At 36.8% G+C, this 25466-nt stretch overlaps 1 protein-coding gene and 1 long non-coding RNA gene across 10 annotated transcripts in view; both read right to left on the reverse strand.

Annotated features, from left to right (window-relative positions):
- The window catches only part of PCLO (piccolo presynaptic cytomatrix protein), a 416914-nt gene that overhangs the window by 347443 nt on the left and 44005 nt on the right, over positions 1-25466 (reverse strand). The window lies entirely within an intron of this gene.
- Positions 1013-24016, reverse strand: LOC116550420. The gene is made up of 3 exons (XR_004268395.1): positions 23968-24016; positions 20079-20083; positions 1013-1113 (listed from the first exon to the last, which is right to left on the reverse strand). It is a non-coding gene; the product is annotated as an uncharacterized LOC116550420 (long non-coding RNA).

The raw sequence follows: 25466 nt of genomic DNA on the forward strand, positions 1-25466 counted from the left end.
CAAAGAACCCTGGAGAGTTATAGTGAACTTGGGGGGACAGTAAATGTATTTTAAATTTTCAAGAGAATCACACAACAGCCGCTGGATACTGTGCAAAGTGCTATTTTGTTGTTTGAATTGAAGCACTAAATAAAATGAACTGCTACATATTCCATTTTGACTAGGAGCACTATGAAAAAATTACTGAGAACTAAGGGTGCCATGAACCAAGAAAGATTATAAATCCCTGGGGCTTTCTCTCTGTTTCAACAAAGATGCCCTATATAAGTAAGTTCTTCTTTGTCTTTTGACAATTTATTTAAAGCTAAACTAGAGGGGTCCTTGCTTCTAAGTAACAAAAACTTAATTCTGACAAATAGGCAAGAAAGAGATTTCTCTTTCTTTTAAGAATACAGAATAGTTCTCAAAATTAGAAGGAAGTTAGAGAAATATTTTGAAACACAGTGAAGAAACAAGTCGACTCGGCCATAGGACCCACGGTAAAGAGATAAGATAAAGCAGAAGCCCTGCAAGAATGTGGTGCTGGGGACAATAGCCATTACATCTCTCCTCACTGCTGTGGCTCAGTTCCATTACCAAGGGCAAATGTGAATCCTACATTGTCACATCTAAGCATCATTTGAGGTGCTAAGCCTCATGGGAGAGTCTCAGTAAACAAGCCTCATTCGAATGGGGTGAGGAGAAGGAGCAGCTGCCCTTCTTATGTGTAGTGTGAGGCAAAGCAGTGTCTCCCACTAAAGTTACCTATGGAGCATTATTTGAAGCTAAAAAGACGTCAAGATTCTGGAAAACCCAAACAATGCAGCAAGTGTCCATCACAAAAGCCTAGCCCACCTTCAATGACTGCTCAAATTCCACTCTGGCAAACCAAATACTTTGATTTGTTCATCAACCCCCTACTTTCCTTATATTTGTATGAAGACTTTTCGAAATATTTCTATTATACAAAAAAAAAAAAAAAAAAAACAGCTAGTATCAAAATGGCAGGATCAAATTCACACATAACAATATTAACCTTAAATGGAAACAGGCTAAATGCCCAATCAAATGACACAACTGGCAAATTGGATAAAAAGTCAAGACCCATAGGTGTGATGTATTCAGGAGAACCATCTCACATCCAAAGACACACAAAAGGGATGGAGGAAGACTTACTGAGCAAATAGAGAGAGTGAGAAAAAAAGCAGGGGTGCAATCATAGTCTCTGATAAAATGGATTTTAAACCAACAAAGATCAAAAGAGACAAAGAAGGGCATTACATAATGGTAAAAGGATCAATGCAACAAGAAGAGCTAATTATCCTAAATATATATGCACCCAATACAGGAACACTCAGATACAAAAAGCAAGCTCTTAATGACCTACAAAGAGACTTAGACTCCCACACAATAATAGTTGGAGACTTTAACACTCCACTGTCAATATTAGATCAATGAGACAGAAAATTAACGAGGATATCCAGGACTTGAACTCAGATCTGGACAAAGCAGATGTAATAGACATCTACAGAACTCTCCACCCCAAGTCCACAGAATATACATTCTTCTCAGCACCACATTGTACTTACTCTAAAATTGACCATATAACTGGAAGTCAGTCAGTCCTCAGCAAATGTAAAAGAATGGAAATCATAACAAACAGTCTCTCAGACCACAGTGCAATCAAATTAGAACTGAGGATTAAGAAACTCACTCAAAATCACACAACTACATGGAAACTGAACAACCTGCTCCTGAATGACTACGGGATAAATAATGAAATGAAGGCAGAAATAAAGATGTTCTTCGAAACCAATGAGAATGAAGATACAACATACCAGAATCTCTGGGACACATTTAAAGCAGTGTCTAGAGGGAAATTTATAGCACTAAATGACTGCATAAGAAGTGAGGAAAGATCTAAAATGAACACTCTAATGTCACAATTAAAAGAACTAGAGGGGCAACATCAAACAAATTCAAAAGCTAGCAGAAGACAAGAAATAACTGAAGCAGAACTGAAGGAGAGCAGAACTGAAGGAGATAGAGACACAAAAAACCCTTCCAATAATCAATAAATCCAGGAGATGGTTTTTTGAAATGATCAACAAAATAGATAGACCACTAGCCAGACTATTAAAAAAGAAATGAGAGAAGAATCGAATAAATGCAATAAAAAATGATAAAGGGGATTTCTGTGGAATCATCAGTGATTCCACAGAAATACAAACTATGATCAGAGATTACTACAAATACATCTATGCACATAAACCACTAAATCTAGAAGAAATGGATAAATTCCTGGACACTTTCACACTCCCAAGACTAGACCAGAAAGCAGTTGGATCCATGAACAGACCAATAACCAGGTCTGAAGTTGAGGCAGCAATTAATAGCCCACCAACCAAAAGAAGTCCAGGTCCAGACAGCTTCACAGCCAAATTCTACCAGACATACAAAGAGGAGCTGGTACCATTCCTTCTGAAATTATTCCAAACAATACACAAAAGGGAATCCTCCCTAATTCATTTTATAAGACCAATATCATCCTGATACCAAAACCTGGCAGATACAACTAAAAAAAATTTCGGACCAATATCCATGATGAACATTGACACAAAAATCTTCAATAAAATACTGGCAAACCAGATGCAATAGCACACATTAAAAAGCTTATCCATCATGATCAAATAGGCTTCAACCCGGGGATACAAGTCTGGTTCAACATACACAAATCTATAAACGTAATCCATCACATAAACTGAACTAAAGACAAAAACCACATGATTATCTCAATAGATTCAGAGAGGGCCTAAGACAATATTCAAGAGCACTTTATGCTAAAAATTCTCAATAAACTAGGTATTGATGGAACATGTCTCAAAATAATAAAAGCTATTTATGACAAACCCACAGCCAATATAATACTGAATGGGCAAAAACTGGAAGGATTCCCTTTGAAAACTGGCACTAGACAAGGGTACCCTCTTTCACCATCCCTATTCAACATAGTATTGAAAGTTCTAGCCAAAGCAAACAGGCAAGAAAAATAAATAAAGGGTATTCAATTAGGAAAGGAGGAAGTCAGATTGTCTCTATTTGCAGACGACATGATTGCATATTTAGAAGACCCCATGACTTCAGACCAAAATCTCCTGAAACTGATAAGCAACTTCAGCAATGTCTTGGGATACAAAATCAATGTGCAAATATCACAAGCATTCCTATGCACACATAACAGACAAACAGAGAGCCAAATCATGAATGAACTCCCATTCACAATTGCTACAAAGAGAATAAAATAACTAGGAATACAACTAACAAAGATCATGAAGGATCTCTTTAGGAGAACTACAAACCGATGCTCAAGAAAATAAGAAAGGACACAAACAGATGGAAAAACATTCCATGTTCATGATTAGGAAGAATTAATGTTGTGAAAATGGCCATACTGCCCAAAGTAATTTATAGATTCAATGCTATCCCCATCAAGCTACCACTGACCTTTTTCACAGAACTGGAAAAAAACCTCCTTAAACTTCACATGGAGCCAAAAGAGAGCCTGCATAGCCCAGACAATGCTAAGCAAAAAGAACAAAGCCGGAGGCATCACGTTACACAACTTCAAACTATACTACAAGGCTACAGTAATCAAAACAGCATGGTAGTGGCACGAAAACAGAGATATAGTCCAATGGAACAGAACAGAGGCCTCGGAAACAATACCACACATCCACCACTATCTGATCTTTGACAAACCTGACAAAAACAAGCAATGTGGAAAGGATTTCCCATTTAATAAACGGTGTTGGGAAAACTGGCTAGCCATGTACAGAAAGCTGATAGTGTACCGCTTCCTGACATATTATACAAAAACTAACTAGAGATGGATTAAAGATTTAAACATAAGACCTAACACCATAAAAACCCTAGAAGGAAACCTAGGCAAAACCATTCAGGACATGGCATAGTCAAGGACTTCATGACCAAAACACCAAAAGCATGGGCAACAAAAGCCAAAATAGACAAATGGGTTCTAATTAAACTTAAGATCTTCTGCATAGCAAAAGAAACAATCATTAGAGTGAACTGGCAACCAACAGAATGGGAAAAAATTTTTGCAATCTACCCATCAGACATAGGGCTAATATCCAGAATCTACAAAGGACTAATATAAATTTACAAGAAAAAAACAAACAACCCCATCAAAAAGTGGGTGAAGGATATGAACAGGCACTTTCCAAAGGAAGACATATATGAGTCCAACAAACATATGAAAAAATGCTCATCCTCACTGGTCATTAGAGAAATGCAAATCAAAACCACATTGAAACACCCTCTCATGCCAGTTAGAATGGTGATCATTAAAAAATCTGGAGACAACAGATGCTGGAGAGGTTGTAGAGAAATAGAAATGCTTCTACACTTTTGATGGGAGTGTAAATTAGTTCAACTATTGTGGAAGACAGTGTGGCGATTCCTCAAGGATCTAGAAATAGAAATTCCATTTGACCCAGCAATCTCATTACTGGGCATATAACCAAAGGATTATAAATCATTCTGTCATAAAGACACATGCACATTTATGTTCACTGTGACACTGTTTACAATAGTAAAGACTTGGAACCAACCCAAATGCCCATCGAGCATAGACTGGATAAAGAAAATGTGGCACATACACACCATGGAATACTACGCAGCCGTAAAAGGATGAGTTAATGTCCTTTGTAGGGAAATGGATGAATCTGGAAACCATCATCCTCAGCAAACTGGCACAAGAACAAAACCAAACACCGCATGTTCTCACTCATAAGTGGGTGATGAACAATGAGAATACATGGACACCAGGAGGGGAATATCACACATTGGGGTCTGTTGGGGGGTGGGGAGCTAGGGGAGGGATAGCAGGGGGTAGGGATATCGGGGAGGGATAACATTAGGAGAAATACCTAATGTAGGTAACGGTGGGGGATGGAGGCAGGAAACCACCATGGCATGGCATACCTATGCAACAATCCTGCAAGATCTGCACATGAACCCCTGAACTTAAAGTATAGCTTAAAAAAAGAAGAAGAAACTGACCACACATACAAAAAGAAGTATCATTACTGTAACAATAACTATTCTCTAACTTTTATTAGCCATTTTTATGTGTTTTCCTATTTCACTGGATTATGAGTTTTGTGAGAGCAGATGTCATGCCATTCTTTTACAAAAGATCTTGCATGGCATTTAAAATTTTATTCATAATTTTATTTGAAACAATAAAATATCTACATAGAAAAAGAAAATAGGATGTTTTATTTCCTGTAACTATTCAGTTTAATACACTATAGTAAATTTAACTAAGTCAACATTCCCAGAAGTATGTCTCAAGTAACACAAATCCTTGAGCATATTTGTGAAAATAATAATATAAGGTATAAACACCCTCTATTGAAGATTCCTCAACAGGTGCATTAGTGATATTCAAAATTGAGTCATCTCTCTAGTAAGAAAAAATATTTAATTTTGTTTAATCAATGTGATCTAATACATAAAAGATATGTACTCATTAATAGTATGATTTATTACTTTTACCCTGTCTTATAGAACACTTAAAGCCATCTATTAGCCTATGGATTTTTACCAGTATCTCTCAAATTCTTTTTTTAACTTTTATTTTAGGTTCAGAGGTGCATGTGCAGGTCTGTTATACAGGTAAACTGCATGTCACAGGGGGTTGGTGTACAAATTATTTCATTATCGAGATGATAACCATGGCACCCAATAGGTAGTTTTTCAGTCCTCATCCTCCAAAATAAATTTATTATATCCTATTAAACTGAATAATTACAGAAAACAAAATGTACATATATTTGCCTTTCCCATTAAAGTACGCATCCCACTGAAGTGTTGTAAGGAATAAAAATTAATATAGAATCAAAACTAACATGAATTTACTTCATTTAAGTCTACTCCTCCATTATTTGTCAAATGTACAAACTACAATAACATTTTCTTTTTTAGGCCTTAGCTGAAATTTAAATATGATTTAACTTATAAATTAACCATTATGAAAATATCTATTAAAAGTCAATTCTCACTTGCAAAATTAATTAATTTTGAGTTGGTATTTTGAATTATATATATTTAGAGATATACTCAGTTGCATTTATTCAAAAACCTTTTTCTTGGAAGCTAAATACTTAACTCACAAAACCAGTTATTAATAATAATAGTAATAATTAATAATTATATATAATTAGTCTGTGCATATATAAAGAATATAAGAAAATAATATAAAAAGAAAGAACTCTGAAGTTTCAAATTATAATAGTTTTAAAATATTCTTTGTCAATATTTATGGCCATTGATAGGTGACCACAGATAAAGTACCTAAATTAATATAAAGTCAAAGAAACTGTGTGTGTGTGCATACATGTGAGTGAGAGAAAAAAAACTCTAAGAATATAGTGACTTGAGGAAGAAGCACAAATCATGATTAATGAGGCAAGTAATGTGTTTTCCTTTCCTTTGTTGTTATCAGTATGAGATTCTAAGTCCTTATTTATTTAGTCACTTTTTACATTACAATAACTATTATCTCAGCAGATAACATCTACTTATCTATCTACCTACTTATTTATCTATAATAATTAAGACAGAGAAATAAAAATAGTTTCACAAGACAAGTTTAACCAGAAATTGCCATTTTAGAAGTTCAATTTTCCAATGTATGGGTTGTCAAAACTTAAATATAATTTTATATACAAATTTTATCTTTTAAATACAATATTGCCCAAATGAGATATAAAATATTTACTAAATAGTCAATGCAAGGACACAATCCTGAAAGAGACTCAACTCCATCCTTAGTTTTTAATCATTAAAGTCACAAAGAGATGAATGTTCAGTATTTTTCATGAGTTATGTTGATTGTATTTCTTTGTAAAATATATTCCACCTCCCCATTTTTTTTTACCTGGATCAGGATTAATCAATATACATCACCATTATATAATGTAATTACATATCAGCAATTAATGAAAGAGATTACATTAACATTCTAATGGTAATAGTCAAGTAATCTCTTTGATTAACTTTCAACTCAATCACAGTAATGTATACAAAATGAACTGGAGTTAGAAATGTCTGTGGCTGCCGGAAATGGCTCTAAAATAACTATAAGTTGGTGCAAAAGTAATTGTGGTTTTGACATCGAAAGTAATGGCAAAAACTGCAATTACTTTTGCACCAACCTAATACTTGGAAAGTTTGGACTCTTCTTACCTAATGCTGTTACCTGTTCACTTTCTAACCCCTTTTTCCCTTTTGGTCTCCTCCTCACTTCGTTGTACCTGTAAGCAATAATCACAGATGGAAGCACTGGCCCCAGCACTCAAATTCACATACCCACATCTATATCCAAACCTTAATCCTGTACCTTGCCAGATTGACTAGAAAACACACTGGCAATTTTATTTGGCTTCCCATGTGTACCAAGCCAATCTTGATTTCTTTCTACAACCTGTCACTCTCGTGTTCTTAATTGAGTGTTTTTCTCTAATTTTACTTTTTTCTTAGACTGATTTCCAAAAAATGTCTGGGTACATGATGGAGTTAGGGAAGTGGTATGTTCCCCACTCCTCATTGCCACCTTCCAACCACTGTTCATTCCTGACAAACTATTCTCCTCTTTTGTAATCTCTACTGTTATCTTGTCAATGTATGAATCTCACTTCCATAGAACTTCAGCATCTTTTAAATAGCTTTTATCATATATATAAATATATATATATATACACATATATATATAAAATTGTACTTTAGGTTCTAGGGTACCTGTGAAGAACATGCATGATTGCTGCATAAGTACATACATGGCAATGTGGTTTGCTGCCTCCATCCCCATCACCTATATCTGGCATTACTCCCCATGTTAATTCCTCCCTAATTCCTTACCCCCTGCTTTCCCTCCCCTAGTCCCCTCCAGAGACTTCAGTGTGTGATGCTCCTCTCTCTGTGTCCATGTGTTCTCATTGTTCAACACCCGCCTATGAGTGAGAACATGCGGTGTTTGATTTTCTGTTCTTGTGTCAGTTTGTTGAGAATGATGGTTACCAGGTTCATCCATGTCCCTAAAAAGGACACGAACTCATCATTTTTTATGGCTGCATAGTATTCCATGGTGTATACGTGCCACATTTTCCCTGTCCAGTCTATCACTGATGGGCATTTAGGTTGGTTCCAAGTCTTTGCTATTGTAAACAGTGCTGCAGTGAACATACATGTGCATATGTCTTTATAATAGAACAATTATAATCCTTTGGATATATACCCAGTAATGAGATTGCTGGGTCAAATGGTATTTCTATTTCTAGGTGCTTGCAGAATCGTCAATCTGTCTTCCACAATGGTTGAACTAATTTACACTCCCACCAACAGTGTAAAAGTGTTCCTATTTCTCCACATCCTCTCCAGCATCTGTTGTCTCCAGATTTTTCAATGATTGCCATTCTAACTGGTGTGAGACGGTATCTAAATGTAGTTTTGATTTGCATTTCTCTAATCATCAGTTATGATGAGCATTTTATCATATGTTTGTTGGCCTCATATATGTCTTCTTTTGAAAAGTGTATGTTCATATCCTTCGCCCACTTTTGAATAATGTGTTTGTTTGTTTTTTTCTTATAAATCTGTTTTAGTTCTTTGTAGATTCTGGACATAAGTCCTTTGTCAGATGGGTAGATTGCAAAAATTTTTTTCCCATTCTGTTGGTTGCTGGTTCACCCTAACGACTGTTTCTTTTGCTGTGCAGAAGCTCCGGAGTTTAATTAGATCCCACTTGTCTATTTTGGCTTTTGTTGCCCAGGCTTTTGGTGTTTTAGTCATTAAGTCCTTGCCTATGCCTATGTCCTGAATGGTTTTGCCTAGGTTTTATTGTAGGGTTTTTATGGTGTTAGGTCTTATATTTAAGTCTTTAATCTATCTGGAGTTAATTTCAGTGTAAGGTGTCAAGTAAGGTGTCAAGGAGGGGTCCAGTTTCTGCTTTCTGCACATGCACTCACTGAACAGCTTTCATCTTAATTTACGGCCCCTTCTCCATCCTATCTTCTTTGACTTTGGTATTAATGTAGTTGATCTTTCCAGCTGTCTGGCTTCATAACAAATAAAATGTATCAGCTCTAATCACAGTTTTTTGAATTATGTTTTAGCTACCTACCCATATGCTACTCTTCTGATGTTAACCTTATACTGTTCACATTCTAGCTGATGACTCCTTAGCATGATGCTATTGACAGCCTCTCATTTTCATATATTTTTAAAGACTAAAGACAAAAAGCAAAGAACAAAATGAATATAAATCCATCATTCTAATCAATTTGTTTTTCACCTAAGAAATGTCTTTCTAGCCCTTATCAATTAGTACGCTAATAGCAAAAACACATTTTATTTAACATTATAAGTATATAATTTCTCCAAATAATACTGTCATTATTTTAATGGTTTTATAACATTACATCAAATTTTTGAAAGGCAGTTTTGTAGATAAATTTCAAAATTTGGAGCCAAACTGTAAGTTTCCACACTTTTATTCTGAAACGTGTATTACATTGGGAGCTTGGCCACATCTCTGTGCTCAGTTTCCTCATCTGTAAAGTGGGAACAATAAAAATACAGGGTTTTGGATATTTTGTGCTTGGAACCTGGCACCCAAGCAGGTGCTTAGTACAGAGTAGATTATACAGATTACAATGTACCATGATTTTTTATATAATCATGTCTATTTCCAGAAATGTAGGTCTTGATAGTCCTTAAAAATTCTTGGTACTAAAGAAAATACTGCAATAAGCATGGAACTTTCATCTTCAGAAGTCATTTGTCTATTTAAATTTTCAAGGATGATATAACAAGATCCAAGAACACAGATGCTCTTTATATGCCTTTTTTAAAATAAAAACATTTGTGACAATTTATAATACAGCTATTAAGACATCAACTTTATCACCATATTGTTGACACAGTCACTTATTTACCTCAAATATGTCTGTTTTCTTCTCTTTCAAAATGCCCTCTCCTAGTTTTCCTTTTTGTCTAATTGCTCAGCATGCCCTGCTTTGCCTTGTTCTTCTTTTCTGACAAAATTTGTCCTTTCCTAGCTCTCAGGTCCAATGTTTCTTTTCTATGCCCTTGTCTATGTTATCACAATCCAATTTCATAACTTTGACATCATTTCTATTCCGATAACATGCAAAACAAAAGGCTGTCCCCAAAAGATCTTCTGAGAATTATATTTGAGTAATCTAACTTCCCTGTGAACATCAAATTCCATTATACACGAACATTACTCTTTTTTTTTTTTTGAGACGGAGTTTCGCTCTTGTTGCCCAGGCTAGAGTGCAATGGTGCGATCTCGAGTCACCACCACAACCTCTGCCTCCCAGGTTCAAGCAGTTCTCCTGCTTCAGCCTCCGGAGTAGCTGGTACTACAGGTGTGCACCACCACACCCAGCTAATTTTTGTATTTTTACTGGAGATGGGGTTTCACCATGTTGACCATGATGGTCTCTATCTCCTGACTTCATGATCCACCCACCTCGGCCTCCCAAAGTGCTGGGATTACAGGCATGAGCCACCACACCCGTTCCATGAACATTACTCTTACTTTACTTGATTTTAGAATTGCTGCTTCAATATCTCAGGGTAAACAGTATAGAGTTATATTTATCTGTCCACTTCCACGCATGCAGTCAGTTGCTAAACCTGTCAAATCCATCTCCTCCACTAGAGAATATTATATAAGCTAATTTCCAATATAGTCTGGTTCATTTAGTAATGATAAAATTAAAAAATGACATCAAGCACTGAACTGTAAATTTATATGACTTTTTATTACTATCCCAAATAAAGAAAATGATGCATTAATATTTTAGTGTGGAAGACCTTAAAGGAGAGGTATCATAAAGAGAACTTCTGATACTGCTTTAATTCACTCTCCTCTCTTTCATGTAATTTGAGATGAATTAATTGATTTAAATCCATGTGTCAATAAATTATCACTATATACTTATGTATGTGACAAAATCAATTAAATAGACATTCCCTCCTTTACAAAATTTTATTTCATTAAATTTAATCACTCAGTTGCTGTACTAGGCAGAATTCTAGGACATCTTTCGACCCACAAGATTTCTGCCTTCTGGAATACACACCTTGTTTAATTCCCTCCAGGTGAGTGTGAGTGGAAACTGTAAATATCATGAGAGATTACTCCACAATTGGGTTACTAATCAGTTGAAGTTTGAGTTAAAAAAAAAAAAGATACTACCCGATTAGCCTAAATCTAATCAGGTGAGCGCCTCAAAGGACCTGAGCCCTTTCTCCAGTCGGAGATTTAGTGTGAAAAAGATCTTATGGTACAGAAATTCTCATGATTGGCTTTGGAGACGGAGAACCACAAGAAAAGAAATGTTAGCAGCCTCCAAGAACTAAGTGGTTCCCAGCTGACAGCCCACAAAGAAACTAGACCTCATTCCTACATCCACAGTAACTAATTCTGCCAACAACCTAAGTAATTCCAGATAGGAACTAGACCTTGAATGCAGTCTTAAGACCCTAATTAGAAAACTCTGTCTTGCCATGCTGACCTTCTGATCTACAAAACTCAGAGCTTATAAAGTGCTAAATTTGTGGTAACTGGTTACATAGCAATAAAAAATTAACATTGTTTCAGAAAAAATAGTTTTTACTTTGTAATTTAATGTCTGCTTTTAAATGGATTCTTATTTAAAGTTTAAATGTTAACTTTTTAAAAACAGAGCAAATCACATAATTTTTAAAAGTACAAATTATATGATAGCTTATTTTGTTAAATGATATTTATCTGTCAAAAAGTATATTTACAATTTCACTACGCGTGACAGAGTGCTTTAATTAGGGAATGTCTGTTTTTTTTAAGAACTGGAACAAACTATTATAACAGTTTGGCTACGGAGTATCATTTAGCACAATAGTAATGATAACAATAAAGCCTTTTCTTAGTCCATTTTTTAGACATACAAAAGTCTGAACAACTTATGTAAATGTCAAGAAAGAAATCTCAGGCCACAGTTGACAAATGAAGCCGTTTAGCCATAAATTTCAGAGAATATTTCTCAGAGAATATATTCTTACTGGTAACACTTTCTCAGCAGTTTTCTAAGGCTTTCCAAAGTATAGTCATTTTAAGCCAATTTATGATAAAAACTTCTCTCCATAAAGCCCTTTTCAAAATCTTAGAGATATTTTTCTTCCTTTCATACATAAAGAAACCATTCATATTAATATGCCATGAGAGGAAAAGCTCATTAAATAAGTAAAAATTAGAAGCAGTGTTGACATCACAAATGAAAGAACACAGCAATGCATGTGTTTTCATTTTAGCCAAGGACCATTACTTTTTACCACATTATAGAAAATAATCTGAAATAACCTTTCAAGTCAGAAGTAAAGACCTCCATTTGCCCTCTAATATCAAAACTCATTTCATTAAGCAGCTTAACTTTTAGAAGGGCAAGTTCAGTCAAAAAAGAATAATTTTTATCTTCTCTATTAGTAATATCTTCATACCACACTACTTCTAGATATGACAGCAGTAGCTATCAAAGCTGGCATTTACTGAGCTTTACCAAGAGCCATGAACTGTTCTAAAAGTTTTACATGTATTTATTTCCTAATCCTTAAGCAACCCCATGCAGAAGGTCCTCTTATCATCATGCTATCTTACAGATAAGAAAGCCATAAGAGGTTAAACAATTTGTTCTAGCAAGATGACTAGGAAGCCAGTGAATGATTTTGAAGCCCTGATGATCAGGCACCATAGTTACCATCTGGACAACTCTTGATCCTTTACAGGGATCACCACACCTGTTTTCTGTTTTCCTTGAAGGTTAATTTCATCCATTTATCCCCCAGCCTTAGCAGAAGATGTATTCTACCTTATAGACCTGATTTTATAATGAGAATTTATTTGGAGAAAATTTTTCAATATATGTGGTATGGTGCTTCTTCTCTTTACCATTTGAAATGGGCATACTAAGAAAAAGTGAGGTAGAAACGTAGTTAAAATATTTACAGCTAACCAGATATGAAGCTGAATAATATTCCAGTTTACTTATTCAGCTACCATATTTGTAATGACATATAGGATTAATTCACTCCTGCTACAAAGATTTTGACAGCATCTATTGCAGGCTAAGCACCCAAAATAATACCTGGCATTCATAGAACTTGCAGTCTAGTGAGGTAGAGAGATAATTTTGTAAAAACACAACAAACTATTGAATGAATAATTATGTTAAAGGATATTATGTGCTACAGACAAAAGAAAAAAAGCAGGGTAAGAAAATGTTACATTATGGAAAGCTGAAGACAGCTTATAGTATTAAATAAGGTGGCCAGAGTAGACCTCATTGAAATCCTATTTAGTCAAATAATTAAAAAAGTGTTTCTTAATTTTTCATATACAATAATTCATTTTCTTTCTAATCCTCTATACCTCAAAAGAAATATATAAAAGAATACATATTTGTACTTAAGACTTTTTATGAGAGCTTACAAAATCCTGGCAGGCAATATAGAACCAAATAACTAAATCCCAATTGTAGTTTTAACTACAATTATAACTCTATTCAGAAAGCCTGCATTTCGCTCTACATGCTATTTACCTAAATGCTATTTTTCCTTCACTGAATAAACATGTACTGATTACCCACCATGTGCAGGCATTTTGATAGTTCTGAGGAGATTAATTCCCTGTGCCCTGGAGGTTCGTATTCTGCTGAGGTTACAAATAAACAGATAATTGCCATGTTATATAGGAGGACTGACTGGAGTATTAGGGAACATAATGTAGGGGTCAAGGGGAAGCAACATTTAAAATAAATCTCAAAGAACTAATGAAAGATAAAGATGTAAGGTAGTGAAGAGCATTTGGTGAATGTGCAGAGGGTAGAGGATTAAAAGTATATACTTTGCTCCTGGAACGGTGTATAGTTCTACATGAGAAAAGATTAAAAGATTCAATAGAACACAATAAATAGACTGCACAATCATCAGACATCTATCAGATGACAAATTTTAAAGAACCTTTTGCAAAGTTTCTTGATTAAGAAATATGTTTTTAGTGTAACATCTTATGAGACAACATTTTAATAAAATAAAATGTTGGGGAAAAACTATCCTAGATTATAAAAGCAAAATTACTTTTTACTATTCATCCAGATGTATTATCAGATTGCATTGGGACCATTAGTTTGTGTGCCTTTAAATGGCATTACAATGCCATGAGAAAACTGACTCTATGTAGCTCAGTATCCTGATAAGTCAGCAAGGTCATAAGGATGTTTTATTTTCTAAAAGTCATGAAACCTATTCGGTCTTTTGTTTCATATGGCTCAGCTGACACTATTCACTTCTATTTATTTGAGTCTTGAAAGTCTATTACTAAGGGTTTTGTATAGTACTTAGATAATACCTACATAATTACTTCTGCATAAATGTGACTTTTTTTTAAAGTGGAGAATGCTTATTCTTCTAATTGTTATTCACGTTATTGCAGTATGTTGATGAATTAAACAAGAAAGAGACAATAAATTTAGGACATGTAATGGATATCAGAAGTCCACAGAGTTTCATCAATGCTATGTAAATAGAAAAAAAAATTAACAGACATCCTTGGAGACAGTTTACTCAATGAAGAAGTATATTGTTTACTGAGTGTTCTAATTGTTTCTTTTGAAAGTATGGTTCGGGTAGAGTAATTCTATTTTTAGCAGGTACAAAAGAAGACTGCTTGTGAAGTACTTTGAGATAATGAGAGTAGTCGCAATATGTTGAAAAAAAAATCATTCCACTTACAAAGTTTTAAAATACTGAGGTAAACTAAAACGGGGTGAAAATGTATAATTGTTATTCTGACATGGATAAAATATAATCTAAATAACATAAATCTAATTTTAGGATTTAAAAGACAAATGCCACAATCTTCATTGAGCTATGAATTTTATAAGGTGTTAAAACCTTATAAAAGTGTTTTTAAAAGCAAAAATGAAAATGCTTTAAATGAACATCTCTTCTTTCTGTAGTTTTCCAAATTGATATTTTAAGATGATGTCTTTTCATACCTGTTTATAAACATGGTTTTTTTTTTTTTTTTTTTTTTTTGAGACGGAGTTTCGCTCTTGTTGCCCAGGCTGGAGTGCAATGGCGCGATCTCGGCTCATCGCAACCTCCGCCTCCTGGGTTCAGGCAATTCTCCTGCCTCAGCCTCCTGAGTAGCTGGGATTACAGGCACGTGCCACCATGCCCAGCTAATTTTTTGTATTTTTAGTAGAGACGGGGTTTCACCATGTTGACCAGGATGGTCTCGATCTCTTGACCTCGTGATCCACCCGCCTCGGCCTCCCAAAGTGCTGGGATTACAGGCTTGAGCCACCGCGCCCGGCCATAAACATGTTTTTTAATAGTTAGAAAAACACAACAGAGAAGCAAAATATATTTAAGTCCAACTTTAGGCATTCCACACATACAGATCAGAAGTTATTTTTATCCCCGAGGTTAATTTCATATATGAGCCATTTTCATTCAAATACTACTCCTGCTTCTTATATTTCCCCTTGCCACTACACCTTACTCTTCAAAGTTGACAAGGCAGATGTGATTCAGTCCTATACGTTAATACATGACGCTGTCATATCATCCACCCAAATTAAACCTTGTGGTGTTTTCAGTCCTAAACTCTTCCCAGAGAAATTTTTGTTTTCACATCTTACATATAATTAACACACACACGCGCACATACACATGCTCACATACACACACACATACATATGCACACATATACATACATGTATATCATTTTCCCCCACATTAACATTAAAGAAAAATGTATTATTTCAATAAAATAATACATTTTTAATATCTAGTATTATCCTTTTTTCTCCAATAGTATGATAGACCTACATTAAGTAACATGAAACTACCATGTAAATTTCATCATCAGTAGTACAGACTGTCATATTTAGATCAGGAATACTGTTTTTCCATCTGATTAGGCAGATTTCTATAATTCAAGAGGTAATCTCAGAGTCATGTCCAAAAATCTGGCTGACTAGGAGAAATGCTAAGGAATTTATTTTAAAAATCATACTAACATTTTAATAATATGTGGGCTTATGTCACACATAATAAAGCAAGAAAATGTTAGTATATATTAAAATGTTAGTATACATTAAATTATAGAACATGTGTTTTCTACTAGAGATGTTCTTATTTGAATATAAGATTGAGTTATTTGTTTCACAAGTTTTCCTATTGTTTCCTTTCTTCAGGAAAGTAAAAAACTTGAAAAAAAATTTTTTTACTGAATTTTTAAGAAGTAGCAAGTTGTATGTATTTATAATGCACAACATAATGTTTTGAAGTATGCATACATTGTGAAAAGACTGCATCTAGGTAATTAACATATGTTTTACCTTACATAGTAATCATTTTTTGTGGTGAGAATACTTTATCTACTCTTTTAGCATTTTTTTCAAGAATATAACATATTATTAAGTATAGTCACCATGTTACAGAATAAAACACTTGAGCTTATTCCTTCTAACTGAAATTTTGTATCCTTAACTAACATCTCCCCGACTCCCACACCAAACATGTCAGGTCCTGGTAACCACCATCCTACTCTCCACTTCTGTGATATCAACTTTCTAAAATTACACAAGGGACGTAATATGGCATTTACATGTCCATGTTTATTGTAGCATTAGTCACAATATCCAATATATGGAATCAACCTGTATCCATCAATGGATGAATGGATAAAGAAAATGTGGTATGCATAGACCATGGACTATTTTTCAGCTATTAAAAAAAGATTTTGAAATGCTGCTACTTGTGACAACATGGATACATTAAGAGGACGTTGTGTTAAAGTCGAAATGTTTAAAAGGAGTTACTGAAAACAAACTTGGTGAAAAGGGTATTTTTATTTAGTACTGTAGCAATCACTACTGGCCCCAACCCTAGGCACAGTATTTATTTTTCTGAACCTAATTTTCTTCATCTTTAATGTAGAAGGCCTGATAAGTAGTCCTTCTCCATAAGAGTCTCTTTGGGTTGGATTAGAGATAGGCCCAAGAGTTAGAGAGGTTGCCAAATGGGCAGCTTCCAGCTCTCAGTCAACTGGCTAAAATTTGCCTCGGTGGGTGCATTTTCAATTTTTACTTGTTTTCTACACAAGCTCTATATATTTAGCATCATTTAAAGAAACAGTTCATAATATAATATTCTCTCACACATCTTGCTGTTTATGTCAACAATGCAAGGCCTTGGCCACTCTTTATCCTGGCTATTTCTCAAGCTTATGTTTGCAACAGGCAGCCTCAAGGGTTGACATATTATCTCCCTCTAGAACGAAACGGAGTTTGCTTAATGCTGCTATAAAAGAGGTGGACCTACAAGCTCAGTGTTCCTCACCTGTGACTCAAACTCACTATGTGTACAGCATAAATCTAAGCCCATATTGTATCACCCCCATGGGAGTCAGGGACAAAAGGAAATGGATGCAAATATGCTGATTCTCAGGCTGCCTCACGTGCTGTGAGTAATAAACGTCTTTTCCTTTGACCCAGGAGTCACATGTCTACTGTTGGATTCTATGAGGTAGTAACAGTTTAACTTATTAGTTAAGTTGGGTAAAGTCAAATCCCAGGACAGATAATAACCTATTACTATGCTTTTATTGCCAAGGTTTACATGGATATTTAATACTTAATATTAGAACTAGTCTAATAAATATAGTAAGGTTCTGACACTGTGAACAACAGATACCTAAAGGTACAAACTAAAGAATCTAGGAAAGCAAACTGTGTTTTAGCAGAAATTTATTACATGATAAAGGTGGCTCTATGAATCAGAGTACAAAGGATAAATTACTTGGTAAATAATTTGGGGGCAAGCAGCTATGCATTTTGAATACATAAAATTAGACCTTTCAGCTTGCACTATACCAAAAGATTTATAGAGTTTTAATTTGAAAAAAATAAAACTACAGAAGCTTAGGGGAAAATGTGGAAGGTTATTTTTATACCATAGATGTGAAAAAGGCCTTATTTATCAAACAGGTAATCACAGGAAGGCAGAGCACGATGGCCAAAAAGAACCCTTCAGTGTTCATCTCTATGCAGGAACACCAGATAAAACTACTATCCATACAAGAAAGCACCTTCATAAGAGCCAAAAATCAAGTGAGCAATAATAGTAGCTGATTTTAATATGATATTAAGGCAAGAGGCACAGAAGAGGGTAGAAAGGACAGTCTTGAATTGCTGACAACCCCCCTCTGCCATTCCCCAGCAGTGAGCACAGATAGAGAATGTGTACACGTAGAGGAGGGAGAGCAAAGTGATTTGCGGGACTTTGCATTGGAACTCAGTGCTTCCCTGTCACATCAGAACACAAGAGAGGGCAAAATTTGGCTGGCATGCAAGGAGGAAGCATTTTGAGCAGCCCCAGCCAGAGGGTAATCCTCCACTCTAGCAGTATGAACTTGAGTTCTTACTAACCTCATTTCTATTGGACTAAAGTGGCCTAGGAACTTGAATAAATTTGAAAGGCAGTCTAAGCCACAAGGATTGAAGCTGGGCTCCAGTACTACAAGGACTCGTGGTGTGCTAGGCTCAGAATAGTGGAGCTGAGGTGCATTCAAGCCAGAGACACCATCTGGGGCAACTATGTGAATGTTTATATCACCTCTTCCCTAACTCTAAGCAGTATAGTTCAGGGAGCAACTCCTTCCCCTTGCAAAAAGGAGAGGAAAATATAAAAAGGACTTTGTCTTGCAATTTGAGTACCAGCTCAGACACAGTAAAATAAAGCACTAAATAGAGCCCTGAAGCCACTGATTTCAGGTCCTAACTCCTGGATGACAGTTCTGGTGCCATCCTGGGTCAAAAGGGAATCTTCTGCCTACTGGCAGGATTCACCACATACCGAATAAGGAGCTCCTAAGCCTTGAATAAACATCAGTGGCAGCAAGGCAGTAGTAGCCATACCACTGGGAGGAAATCCAGTTCTGTGCTGGCTTCAGATGTGACCTAGTGCGATCCTAGCTGTGATGGTCATGGGAGAGCTTGTGTCACTCCTCCCTCAACTCCAGAATGCCCAGCACAGAGAGAGGATCCTTTTGTTTGGGTGAAAGTGAGGGAAGAGAGCAAGAGACTCTTCCTGGTATTCTAGGGAATTCTCCTGGATATTACTGAAGTCCACCAAGGCAGTACCTCTTACAGTCTCCAAGAGTCACAGTATTGCTGGGCTTGAGGTGATTTCTAGTGCAGAAATAAACGCAGTGACCAAAGACTTAAATCAAAACCAAACTCATTTCCTTTTTGAATACCTGGAAAGTGTTCTTAAGAAGGAAAAGTACAAATAAGCCTAGACAGCAAAGATTAGAATAAATTCTGAACTCTTCAATGCCCAGACACCAATGAACATTCACAAACATAAAGAACATCCAGGAAAAAATGACCTCACTAACTGAACTAAATATAGCAACAGTGACTAATCCTGAAGCAACAGAGATATGCAACCTTTCAGACAGAGAATTCAAAACCGCTGTTTTGAGGAAGCTTAACAAACTTCAAGATAACACAGAGAAGAAATTCAGAATCCTATCAGAAAAAAAATTGCAAATATTGAAGTCATTTTAAAATCAAACAGAAATTCTGTAATTGAAAAATTCAACTGACAAACTGAAAAATGCATCAGAGTCTCAACAGCAGACATGATCAAGCAGAAGAAAGATTTAGTAAGCATGAGGACAGGCTATATGAAAATACAGTCACAGGAGAAAAAAAATTCTAATAAAGCATGCCTACGAGATTTAGAAAATAGTCTCAAAAGGGCAAATCTAACAGTTATTGACTTTAAAGAGGAGATAGAAGGAGAGTTCAGAGTAGAAAGTTTATTTGAGGTCAGGCATGGTGGCTCATGCCTGTAATCCCAGTGCTTTGGGAGGCTAAGGTGGCAGACTTCTTGAGGTCAGAAGTTCAAGTCCAGCCTGGCCAACATGGCAAAACCTCATCTCTACTAAAAATACAAAAATTACCTGGGTGTGGTGGTGCACACCTGCAATTCCAGCTACTCGGGAGGCTGAGGCACAAGAATTGCTTGAACCTGGGAGACAGAGATTGCAGTGAGCCAAGACTATTAAAAACTCGGGGTGGGGGGGATAGAAGAAGTTGAGGTATAGAGTTTTTATTAGTTTTCTCTTTGCTTGTTTTTTGTTACTACTGCAATCAGAGTTGTCAACAATTTAAAATAATTGGTAATAAAAGATTATTTGTAAGTCTCATGGTAACCTCAAATCAAACATCAGTAACAGATAAACAAAAAATAAAAAGCAAGAAATTAAAAAATACCACCAGAAAAAAATCACTTTTATACCTAAGAAGACAGAAAAGGAAGAGAAAATCACAAAACAATTAGAAAACAAATTTTAAAATAACAGTAATAAATCCTACTTATAAATAATAACATTGAATGTAAGTGGACTGAACTGTCCAATCAAAGACAAAGTGGCTGAGTTAATTAAAAAGCAAGATCCAACAAAATTCTGCCTATAAGAAACTCAATTCACCTATAAAGACATATAAAGACAATATAAAGGAATGGAAAAAGATATTTCATGCAAATGAAAACAAAAAAAGCATGAATTGCTATACTTAGACAAATATTACAGATTTCAAGAAGAAAAATATGAAAAGAATCAAAGAAGGTAATAATGATAAAGGAGTCGACTAAGCAAGAGGAAAAAATGATTATAACCCTGACACCAAAACCAGTCAACGATACAATAAGAAAAAACTAGTTTAATATCTCTGCTAATCCTTGATGCAAAAATCCCCAACAAAATACTAGTAAACCAAATTCCAACAACACATTAAAAAATTCATCCATCATGACCAAGTGAGATTTATTCCAAGAATGCAACCTCTGTCTCCCAGGTTCAAGTGATTCTCCTGCCTCAGCCTCCCAAGTAGCTGGGATAACAGGTGCCTGTCACCACGCCCAGCTTATTTGTATATATTTAGTAGAGATGGTGTTTCACCATGTTGGTTTGGTTGGTCTCGAACTCTTGACCTCTGGTGATCCACCCAACTGGGCCTCCCAAAGTGCTGTTATTACAGGCATGAGTCACTGTATCCGGCCTAGGATGCCCACTTTCACCACTGTTATTCAACATAGTACTGAAAGTCCTAGCTAGAGCCAATAGACAAGAGAAAGAAATAAACGGCATACACATTGGAAGAAAAGAAGTCAAATTATCCATGTCTTTAAATAATATAATCTTATATTTTGAAAAACTTAAAGATTCCACCAAAAAAATGATTAGAATTGATAAACAAGAAGATGGCCGTTTAGGAACAGCTCAGGATTGCAGCTCCCAGTGAAAGCGCAGAGGGTGAGTGGACGCTGCGTTTTTATTGCCCACAGACTAGGAAATTCCCGGGCTAAGGAGCTCCACGGTCGCCAGTGCAGCTGTTGCGGCCAGCACCGCTGCTCTGCCCCGCGTAGCTGCTTTGTCGGCGCCCCGGAGCCGCGGTTCTCCGTACAAAATACACTGGTCCAGGGGCCCTTTTGGCTGGCGATTGGAGCCACGGGAAGTCGCCCATACGCTGGTTCAAAAAGGGGACTGAGCAGAGAACCAGGACAGTAGATTCCAGGGCAAAAAAAAAAAAAGCCATAAACCTCAGTGCCGCTGTTTAAGCCAGCGCAGTGAGTGGCCGCAGGGGAAAACAAACAGACCCCGGCACCTCTTCAACAGGCGACTGGAACACCAACTTAAAAAAGGCTCTGAGGCAGGCGATCAGGCTCGGCTGGTCTCACCCCCACAAAGGAACAGCAATCAGAAACTCTGGATTGAGAGTTTCACAGCAAGCGCAGCTGAACCCGGGATGGCCCAGCTCTGTGGGGGAGGGGTGTCCGCCATTACCGAGACAGCCCGCCATTGCCAAAGGCAACCCGCCATTGCTGAGGCAGCCCGCCGTTGCCAAGGCAACCCGCCACAGCAGAGACTCCGCCCCAACAGAGGCGGGCCACCATCGCCAAAGCAGTTCTAACTACACCCATATAAACAGGAGTGCAGGGAAGTTCACTCGGCAGCAGGGCGGAGCCCACAGCAGCTCAGCAAAGGTGCTATAGGCCGACAGTGACTAGGCTGCCTCCTTGCTGGGCTGGGCAGGTCTGAAGGAAAAAAAAAAAAAAAAAGAAGGCGGCAGCATAACGGAAACTCATAAATAAAGCCCTAAATCCCTGGGACAGAGCACCAGGGAACAAAAAGCAGTTTATGAGTTCTCCTGCAGCAGACCTAAAAGTACCTGCCCAGCAGCTCTGAATGAACAACAACAGAGCTTGCAGCTCACCATTTGAGCTCCTATAAAGAAGAGACCATCTCCTCAAGCAGCTCCCTGACCGCTATATATCCAAAAAGACACCTCATAAAAGAGAGATCAGATTGACACTAGGCGGGTATCCTTCTGGGACAAAGATAGCAGAAGAAGAAAACTGGTAACAACCCTTGCTGTTCAGCAGCTGCTGCAGGTGAACCCCAGGCAAGCAGGGCCTGGAGTGAACCTCAGCAGACCTACAGCAGAGGGGCCAGACTGTCAGAAGGAAAACCAAGAAACAGAAATAACCTCATCATCAACAAACTGAACGTCAATCTGAAAGATTTGAGACCCAATCTGAAAGCCAGCAACTACAAAGTCGACAGGTGGATAAATTCTTAAAGATGGGAAGAAACCAGGGCAAAAAGGATGAAAACACCCGAAACCAGAACACCTCTCCTCCTACAAGGGATCACAACTCCTCACCAGCAAGGGAACAAGGTTGGATGGAGAACGAGTGTGATGAAATGACAGAATCAGACTTCAGAAGGTGGGTAGTAAGAAACTTCTGTGAACTTAAAGAACATGTTCTAACCAAATGCAAAGAAACTAAGAACCTTGAAAAAAGATTTGACGAAATGCTAACAAGAATAGACAAAATAGAAAGGAATATAAGTGAATTGATGGAACTGAAAAACGCAACACAAGAACTTCACGAAGCATGCACAAGTATCAACAGCCGAACTGACCAAGCAGAAGAAAGGATATCAGAGGTCGAAGATCAACTCAATGAAATAAAATGGGAAGGCAAGACTGAAGAAAAAAGGGTAAAAAGGAATGAACAAAATCTCCAAGAAATGTGGGACTATGTGAAAAGACCTAATCTACGTTTGATAGGCATACCCGAATGCGACGAAGAGAATGAATCCAAGCTGGAAAATACTCTGCAGGATATTATCCAGGAAAACTTCCCCAACCTAGCAAGGCAGGCAAACATTCAAGCCCAGGAAATACAGAGAACACCACAAAGATATTCGTCAAGAAGAGCAACCCCAAGGCACATAATCGTCAGATTCACCAGGGTCAAAATGAAGGAGAAAATACTAAGGGCAGCCAGAGAGAAAGGTGAGGTCACCCATAAAGGGAAGCCCATCAGACTCACAGCAGATCTCTCAGCAGAAACCCTACAAGCCAGAAGAGAGTGGGGGCCAATATTCAACATCCTTAAAGAAAAGAACTTTGAACCCAGAATCTCCTATCCAGCCAAACTAAGCTTCATAAGTGAAGGAAAAATAAAATCCTTTGGGAACATGCAAGTACTCAGAGATTTCGTCACCACCAAGCCAGCTCTACAAGAGCTCCTGAAAGAGGCTCTACACATATAAAGGAACAACAAGTACCAGCTCAACTAAAGGGCAAAACGGCCAGCTAGCACCAAAAAGGCAGTATCAAATTCACACATAACAATATTAACCCTAAATGTAAATGGACTAAATGCCCCAATCAAAAGACACAGACTGGCAAATTGGATAAAAAGACAAAACCCATCAGTGTGCTGTATCCAGGAAACCCATCTCACATGCAAGGATACACAAAGGCTCAAAATAAAGGGATGGAGGAAGATTTACCAAGCAAATGGAGAGCAAAAAAAAGCAGGAGTTGCAATTCTCATCTCTAATAAATTAGACTTTAAAGCTACAAAGATCATAAGAGACAAAGAGGGACATTACATAATGGTAAAAGGATCAATGCAACAAGAAGAGCTAACGATCCTAAATATATACGCACCCAATACAGGAGCACCCAGATACATAAGGCAAGTTCTTAATGACTTACAAAGGGACTTAGACTCCCACACAATAATAGTGGGAGACTTTAACACCCCATTGTCAACATTAGACAGATCAACCAGACAGAAAATTAACAAGGATATCCAGGACTTGAACTCAGACCTGGACCAAGCAAACCTAATAGATATTTACAGAACTCTCCACCCCAAATCCACAGAATATACATTCTTCTCAGCACCACATCACACCTACTCTAAAATTGACCACATAATTGGGAGTAAATCACTCCTCAGCAAATGCAAAAGAACGGAAATCGTAACAAACAGTCTCTCAGACCACAGTGCAATCAAGTTAGAACTCAGAATTCAAAACCTAACTCAGAACCGCACAGCTTCATGGAAACTGAACAACCTGCTCTTGAATGTTGACTGGATAAACAATGAAATGAAGGCAGAAATAAAGATGTTCTTCGAAGCCAACGAGAATGAAGACACAACATACCAGAATCTCTGGGACACATTTAAAGCAGTCTCTAGAGGAAAATATATAGCAATAAGTGCCCACATGAGAAGCAAGGAGAGATCAAAAATTGACACCCTATCATCAAAGCTGAAAGAGCTAGAGGAGCAAGATCAAAAAAACTCAAAGTCTAGCAGAGGACAAGAAATAGCTAAGATCAGAGCAGAACTGAAGGAGATAGAGACACAAAAAACCCTTCAAAAAATAAATAAATCCAGGAGCTGGTTTTTTGAAAAGATCAACAAAATAGACAGACCACTAGCCAGATTAATAAAAAAGAAAAGAGAGAATAACCAAATTGATGCAATAAAAAACGATAAAGGGGATATCACCAGATTCCACAGAAATTCAAACCATCATCAGAGATTATTACAAACAACTCTATGCACACAAACTAATAAACCTGGAAGAAATGGATAAATTCCTGGACACTTGCCTCCTGCCAAGCCTAAACCGGGAAGAAGCCGAAACCCTGAACAGGCCCATAACAAGGTCTGAAGTTGAGGCAGCAATTAAGAGCTTACCACCCAAAAAAAGCCCAGGTCCAGATGGGTTCACAGCTGAATTCTACCAGACATACAAAGAGGAGCTGGTACCATTTCTTCTGAAACTATTCCAAACAATACAAAAAGAGGGAATTCTTCCCAAATCATTTTATGACACCAACATCATCCTGATTCCAAAACCCGGCAGAGACTCAACAAGAAAAGAAAACTACAGGCCAATATCCATGATGAACATAGATGCAAAAATCTTCAATAAAATACTG

The sequence above is a fragment of the Sapajus apella genome, unplaced genomic scaffold, assembly GCF_009761245.1.
Source record: "Sapajus apella isolate SASKATOON/1434 unplaced genomic scaffold, GSC_monkey_1.0 scaffold7, whole genome shotgun sequence".
Classification (NCBI taxonomy): domain Eukaryota; kingdom Metazoa; phylum Chordata; class Mammalia; order Primates; family Cebidae; genus Sapajus; species Sapajus apella.